This window comes from Arachis hypogaea, chromosome 18 (genome assembly GCF_003086295.3).
Source record: "Arachis hypogaea cultivar Tifrunner chromosome 18, arahy.Tifrunner.gnm2.J5K5, whole genome shotgun sequence".
NCBI lineage: Eukaryota > Viridiplantae > Streptophyta > Magnoliopsida > Fabales > Fabaceae > Arachis > Arachis hypogaea.
In genome coordinates this window covers 115,695,185-115,703,129 of record NC_092053.1, presented here as the reverse complement: position 1 = coordinate 115,703,129, position 7,945 = coordinate 115,695,185, and positions in this window count along the sequence as shown.

Below are 7,945 nucleotides of genomic sequence, written 5' to 3'. Positions count from 1 at the left end.
ATCGTTGGCTGGTTTCGTTGCAACGGAGGCACCCGCCGTTCCAATGATGGCTCGGAGCGTTGCAACGAAGGAGCCAAATTTTCATATCTCATAATTGGCTCGTGCATTTTTTCTAAAATTTTGAGGGAACCTTGGTAATATTATGTGAAGGCTGCACAAAAAAATCCAGGTCAAAAATCGCAAATTTGCTCCGTTTTTCATTTTTTTTGAATTTCCGGCTTTCCGGGCGGTAAAAAAATCGGCAAAAAAAATCGGCACGGTGTAAATTCACCAAATTTGGGGGATGGAAAGATCTTATTTTTCTAGAGGTTGTTGCAAAAAATGGCGTCAAAATTCGACCTCTAGAGCACTTTCCTTGAGTATGTCTCCTCACGGAAACGGACGTCTACCCGTGGCACTTTGGTAATGGCTCGGCAGCCTATTATAGGGGGAGGGGTGTCATGCTGCTGAAACTCGAGTTGCCCAAAGGCTTGCTGGGCGCAATGCCAGCAAGATGCACGTTGCCTTGCCATCCCCTAGGCACACTAGCAAGCACGTTGTGGTTGTGGTGTGCCGCCGGGCTCCCCCGCCCCCCACGGAGGCACCCGCCGTTGCAACGATGGCTCGGAGCGTTGCAACGATGGCTCGGAGCGTTGCAACGAAGGAGCCAAATTTTCATATCTCAGAATTGGCTCGTGCATTTTTCGTGAAATTTTGAGGGAACCTTGGTAATATTATGTGAAGGCTGCACAAAAAAATCCAGGTCAAAAATCGCAGGTTTGCTCCGTTTTTCATTTTTTTTGAATTTCCGGCATTCCGGGCGGTAAAAAAATCGTCAAAAAAAATCCACACGGTGTAAATTCACCAAATTTGGAGGATGGAAAGATCTTATTTTTCTAGAGGTTGTTGCAAAAAACGCCGTCAAAATTCGACCTCTAGAGCACTTTCCTTGAGTATGTCTCCTCACGGAAAAGGATGTCTACCCGTGGCACTTTGGTAATGGCTTGGTAATGGCTCGGCAGCCTATTATAGGGGGGAGGGGTGTCGTGCTGATGAAACTCGAGTTGCCCAAAGGCTTGCTGGGCGCAATGCCAGCAAGATGCACGTTGCCTTGCCATCCCCTAGGCACACTAGCAAGCACGTTGTGGTTGTGGTGTGCCGCCGGGGTCCTCCGCCCCGGGTCCAAGGTCGAGCACGGGCGTCTGGCTGCTGCGAACCCCGATCACCGAAGGACCAACAAGAAGGGAAACACGTCCGTGCATGGCCCACCTAGGCACCACCTAGGGAGAATGGCGTGGTTGAGTTGTGCCTTGGGCACACGCTCGGGGCAACACCTTGTGCTCGGCCCAGGACTAGGGGGATCATCCCAAGTCCGAGCACGACGTGGGAACGGCGGGCGGCCTGTGCGCCCCCGCGAGGCCTAGTGTGGCGCACGACACGGATGATGGATATGCGTGCGGCAGCGGGTGTCGTGGGCAGGGGGCAACGCGACGTGCTCGTCCCAGCACTTTGAGGGGGCACGTTGCGGAAGACGGTTACCTGTTCGTGTCCACTCCCGAGGGGCAACGTGTCGTGCTCGCCCTACGTCTAGGGTCGACGTACGACGGTGCCCCATGCGGTGTGGGTTGGGCGTGTTGCTTAAGACGGTGCGGCTGTTCGGCTATCGCCCGAAGTACCTCACGCATCTGGCTGTCCCTTGAATGTTCTTCGTCGCTTCCCCCGAACCCTGCCCAGCGGCGCTGACTCGGCTACCTCGTGCGCTTCCGCTTGCCTGCACGCGCCTAAATAAATCTGCCAGATTATCACTTGATTGGATCTGTTGGACATCAATTGTGCCTTGATTTTGAAGATTGTGAGTGAAGAAGAATTTGGAAGAAATATGCTTTGTTCTATCTCTTTTGATGTATCCACCCTTAAGTTGAGCAATGCATGCTGTATTATCTTCAAACATGACAGTTGGAGCTATCTTATGATCAATCAGTCCACATGATGACAGAATATATTGGATCAAACTCCTGAGCCAAAAACACTCACGACTTGCTTCATGAATCGCTAGTATTTCAGCATGATTAGAGGATGTTGCTGCAATTATCTGTTTCGTGGACCTCCATGATATAGCTGTACCACCATATGTGAATAGGTATCCTGTTTGAGATCTCCCTTTTTATGGATCAGACAAGTATCAAGCGTCAGCATAGCCAACTAATTGTGACTTGGATCCATATGGGTAAAACAATCCCATATCAACCGTTCCATGAAGATATCGAAAGATTTGTTTGATTCCATTCCAATGTCTTCTAGTTGGAGAGGAACTATACCTTGCTAGTAAATTCACAGCAAATGATATATCGGGTCATGTATTATTAGCAAGATACATTAGCATTCCAACGGCACTAAGATATGGTACTTCAGAACCAAGGATATTTTCATTCTCTTCTTTAGGACGGAATTGATTATTTTCCACATCTAAAGATCTTACAATCATTGGGGTACTTAATGGATGTGACTTATCCATATAAAATCTCTTCAAGATCTTTTCTGTGTATGTTGTTTGATGAATAAAGATCCCATTTTTGGTATGCTCGATCTGCAGGGCGAGACAAATTTAGTCTTTCCAAGATCTTTCATCTCAAATCCTTCTTTTAGAGTTTTTATAATTGTTGGAATCTCTTCAGGAGTTCCAATGATATTTAAATCATCAATGTACACAGCAATTATAATGAATCCAGATGCAGATTTTTTTATGAAAACACATGGGTAGATATCATCATTCTTAAACCTGCTTTTGGCCAGATACTCAGTAAGACGATTATACCACATTCGTCCAGATTGATTTAGACCATATAAAGATCTTTGCAATTTGACTGAGTATAACCCAAGTGAATATTCATTGGATGGTTTAGATATCTTTAGTCCTTCAGGGACTTTCATATAGATATCACGATCCAATGATCCGTATAAGTATGTTGTTACCACATCCATTAAATGCATATGTAATTTATAATATGCGGATAAACTGACCAAATAATACAATGTTATTGCATCCACTACAGGAGAATACGTTTCTTCATAATCTATACCGGGCCTTTGTGAAAAACGTTGTGCCACAAGTCGGGCTTTGTAGCGTACAACTTCATTTTTCTCATTTCGTTTTCTCACAAATACCCATCGGTATCCCAATAGGTTTTACATCTTCTGGTGTACGGACTACAGGTCCAAAGACTTCAAATTTTGCAAGTGAGTCTAATTCAGCCTTCATGGCTTCTTTCCATTTTGGCCAATCATTCCATTGTCGACATTCTTCAACTAATCTTTGCTCAAGATCCTTACTTTCATGTATGATATTCAATACCACATTATATGCAAATATTTCATTGACAATTGTCTTATTTCGGTCCCATTTCTCTCTGTAAAGACATAATTTATCTAGATCTCGTCATTTTCACAATTTTCAAGTACCTGAACGTCTTTTGGCGTTAAAACTATATCAGAATTTTGGACAACTGCAGGCGTCTTTACTATGTCTTTTTCAACAGAAATAGTATTTACCTCTTTTCTCTTTCGAGGATTGTTGTATTTGGAACCGACAGGCCTGCCATGCTTCTAGCATGTATTTGCTTCGGTGGCAATTTGTCCGAATGGGACATCAACTCGAATCGGAGCATTTTTAGCCGGTATATAGGATTTAGTTATCCTCTTTGTATCGAAAAATGCATCAGGCAATTCATTTGCTATTCTTTGCAAATGTATAATCTTTTAAACTTCTAGTTCACTTTGCCCTGATCGATGATCTAAATGCATCAACGATAATGCATTCCAATTAAGTTCCTTTTCAGGAAGTTTATTCTCTCCCCCTAATGTTAGAAATTTTGATTCATCAAAATGACAATCTGTAAATCGGGCTTTAAATACATCCCAAGTTTGTATCTCAAGATACCTTACTATAGAGGGAGAATCATATCCAACATATATCCCCAATTTTCTTTGGAGTCCCATTTTGGTGCGAGAAGATGGTGCAATGGGAATATATATCGCACACCCAAATATTCTTAAATGGGAAACATTTGGCTGCTGGCCAAAAGCTAATTGCATAGGAGAGAATTGATGGTAACTCGTTGGCCTCAAACAAATAAGTTCTGCAGCGTGTAAAATAGCATGCCCCAAGCTGAGGTTGGAAGATTTATTCTCATAAGTAAGGGTCTAGCAATTAATTGGAGGCATTTAATAAGTGATTCTGCTAACCCATTTTGTGTGTGAACATAAGCTATTGGATGTTCAACACTTATTCCATTAGATATACAATATTTAAGAATCGAAGTTTTCACGAATAAAATCATTTAAATTTCCAAATTAGATTCCAGAAAGTTAGGATGAGAATTTGTGGATTTAAATATAATTTTTGGACTCAGTAGATTTTTCTGAGTCAGAAAATGTGTTTTCTGCAAAAAATCGTGAAAAACTACGAACCGACAGTTGAACCGGTTGATCCGATTCAAGTCTGCCCAGTACTGCACGAGAAAAAGTGAAAACAGTTGAAAGCCTTAGAAAAGTATTAGAAATGGAAAGCCGAGCGTTAGTGTTTAAGGTTTGGCCCAAAGTTGGACCGAAACGGGCTAAAAATGCTAACGGGTTGGACCGGACCCAAGTTGGGCCCAAGTCCAACATATATAAGGGTTCATTAATGAACCCTTCATCCATAACACACACACACACACAGACACCAGATTTGAGAGAGAAGAGAGGTGAGGGTGGGGTTTCACTATTCACCTCCACCTTCCGAAAGCCATATCTTGAGCTATGGAGCTCCGATTGACGAGCCATTTGCGGCCACGCGAAGCTTTCATTGAGCTCTACGTTTCTATCCAAGCAAAACTGGTAAGAACTCGAAGATCAAGTCCCAGTTTTGTGCCTAGATTTCTGTATTTTTGAGGTTATGGTTTTGAGTAGATTTTTTTGGTATTGCTTGTTTAGGTGATCTCTAGTAGTGGGTAATTGATGAATTTTACCCCTAATCTCATTGGATAAGGTAAGAAACCTCTTTATTCTTGTGGTTTGGTATAGTATGGGCTTTAGTTGTTGATGTATGGTTATGTTGTATGTATAAAGCTTGTTTTTGGAGTTAGTGGTGGCTTTTGGTTTGGCTTTGATGGTTTGGAGCTTCGTGGAAGCTTGATTGGAATCAAGTTTGGTGTTTGAGCATATTGGGAATCGGCCAAGGTATGGTTTCAGTTTCCTTTATGTAATATGTAATGTTTATGGACACTTAGGCTAGTGGCCCATAGGATAGGATTGAATTGGATATGTTGTTTATGGTATATGTATGATGATGGTGATTGTTGAGGATTATTGGTACTAATGATGTATTATGATGTTGGTTAATGTTAGTTATTGTTTGGTGATAAATTTTTGAAATTGACGAGGATTTGTAGTGGTTGTTGATGTTGGTTGGTTGATGATGCTTGACGAGTTAATTTTTATAACTGTTGTTAAATAATGATGTTGAGGTATGATGTATATTGAATTTGAATGAATGTATCTTGTTGATTGTGGGTATAAAGCATGAATGAGGTTGTTGATGAAGATTGATAGTGAAAGAATGATGATTGGTGAGGGTGTTGGTGGAGGATTGATTATAGTGTTTTATATTTGATGTTTGGATTGATGAGTGTTGAAGGGGTTGATAACTTGAGATATTAAATGTTGGATGTGGTATAGTTGGATCATGATGGAAATGGTGAGAAGTTATATTGATGTTAATAATGTTAATGGAAATTTGAAAAATGTGAATTAGGTTGGATTTAGACTTGTTGATTGGTCTAGAAGGTTGTGTAATTGAGAAAATAGTTGAACCAGTGTTTGGTATGAATTTTGGGTTGATTAGGTATGGTTGAAAAGTGATTGAGTTTGTTTTGGATTGAGAGTTGGTTAAATTTGAGTTTTTAGTATTTTTGGTAAAACTGGTTTTTAGTGAACTTTGACGGATCATAACTTGTGCCTCAGTTTTCAAAATGTGTTGAAACTGGTCTAGGATTAAAGTTTATTGAAAACTCTTCGAATTGATATAAAGTTTGTAAAAATTGAAATTTTGTAGAGGAAGTTATGATCATTCAAAGTTCGGTGTCAAAATCTAAAATTCTGCAGAGTTGCAGAATTTTGTGATTTCTGGTATGTGTGCATGCACACACCAATGGAGTTTTACAACCTGTGCGTACACACAGCCCTGTGCGCACGCACAAGTTGGGAAGGATCGTCTGTTGAGGGCGCTAGCACAGGTTGTGCGAGTGAACAGACAGTATGAATTTTGGCACCTGTGCGTACGCACACCCCTGTGCGTATGCACACATTTTGAAAACTTCCTGGGCATGCGCACGCACACCCCTGTGCATACGCACACGCCCTGTTTCTCAAATTTAAATTTGTTTTTAACTATTTCACGTTCCCAACAAGATTGTAAGCTTCTGTGACACCATTTTTAGACTTTTGGGATTAATTTTGGGTATGAAAACTTGGGAAAGAACTTTAGAGATTTGGCTTATGTCATTTTGAAAAGTTAGCAAACGGAGGTTTAGGTTTCTGGTATACCGAGGATGAGTTTGGTTGAGAGAAGAGAAGAGTAGTGAACTGGGTGATTACAGATAATAAATTGAGACACTGATGAATTGATGAGTTTGGGATGGAAAGTATGAATTGATGATGGATGTGATGAGTTGAGGATTCAAAAAGGAATGGATGATCCTGATGGATGTTGAGAGTGATGTGACAGGCACTATATCCTTGGAATGTTGAGAGTTGATAATTGGAAGTGATTTGAGATGAGAAATGATGATGATTTGAGATTGATAGACTTATGGATGTGGATAGTGAGCCAGGCACTATATCCTTGGAATGATAGTGAGCCAGACACTATATCCTTGGAATGATTTGTGATGAATTATATGTTGTTGTTGTTTTCCTTCTCTGCCGCAAGAGTGTGCCAGGCACTATATCCTCGGATTGAGCATGCAAGTGTGCCAGGGACTATATCCTCGGAACAAAAGCGTGCCAGGCGCTATATCCTTGGAAGTGACAAACAGGCGACATCCAAAAAGCTGTGTCGGGTTGGTATTTATAAACCGACAAGTGATATCACGAGCCAATAGGACAAGCATTCATTATATGCATCTCTTATGTGCTTGTTGCTTTGACTTCTTGGGTTTGACTAATTGTATAATATGCCTACTTGCTTCTTGAAATACTTGCTATATATGATTATTACATGTGTATTACTTGCTTGCATTAATTGTGTTTGTCTGGTGCTAAGGAGGTTAGGTAGGCGATAGTGATGGGATCGCACGGAGGTTAGAGTGGTGAAGGCTGTGGGATACAGCGGTGTAATTAGTATTAGTTAGAACTCCCCTAAGTTTAGATAACCCGGTTTATGGTTTAAGTTTCGATTTATTTATTTTATTCTAAGCTTGAATATCCGTATGTGATGTGAAGTTTTAGTATTTCCTTCGGCGTCCCGGAGCCTTACATCTTACATCATTGGGCACTGTTACCATACTGAGAACCTCCGGTTCTCATTTCATACGTTGTTGTTATTTTTCAGATGTAGGTTGCAACCCACCTCGGTGAGTTGCCTGGATGATGACAGAAGCGGAGGATCCGGATACCTTTTGACTCCTGGTGCACGGAATTGTGATCACACTTTTCACAACTCCGATACAACTAACCAGCAAGTGCACTGGGTCGTCCAAGTAATAAAACCTTACGCGAGTAAGGGTCGATCCTACAGAGATTGTCAGCATGAAGCAAGCTATGGTCATCCTGTAAATCTTAGTCAGGCGGATTCAAATGGTTATGAGGTTTTGATAATTAAAAGATAAATAAAACGTAAATTAAAATAAAGATACTTATGTGATTCATTGGTGGGAATTTTAGATAAGCGTTTGGAGATGCTATATTGCTTTTGAACCTCTGCTTTCCT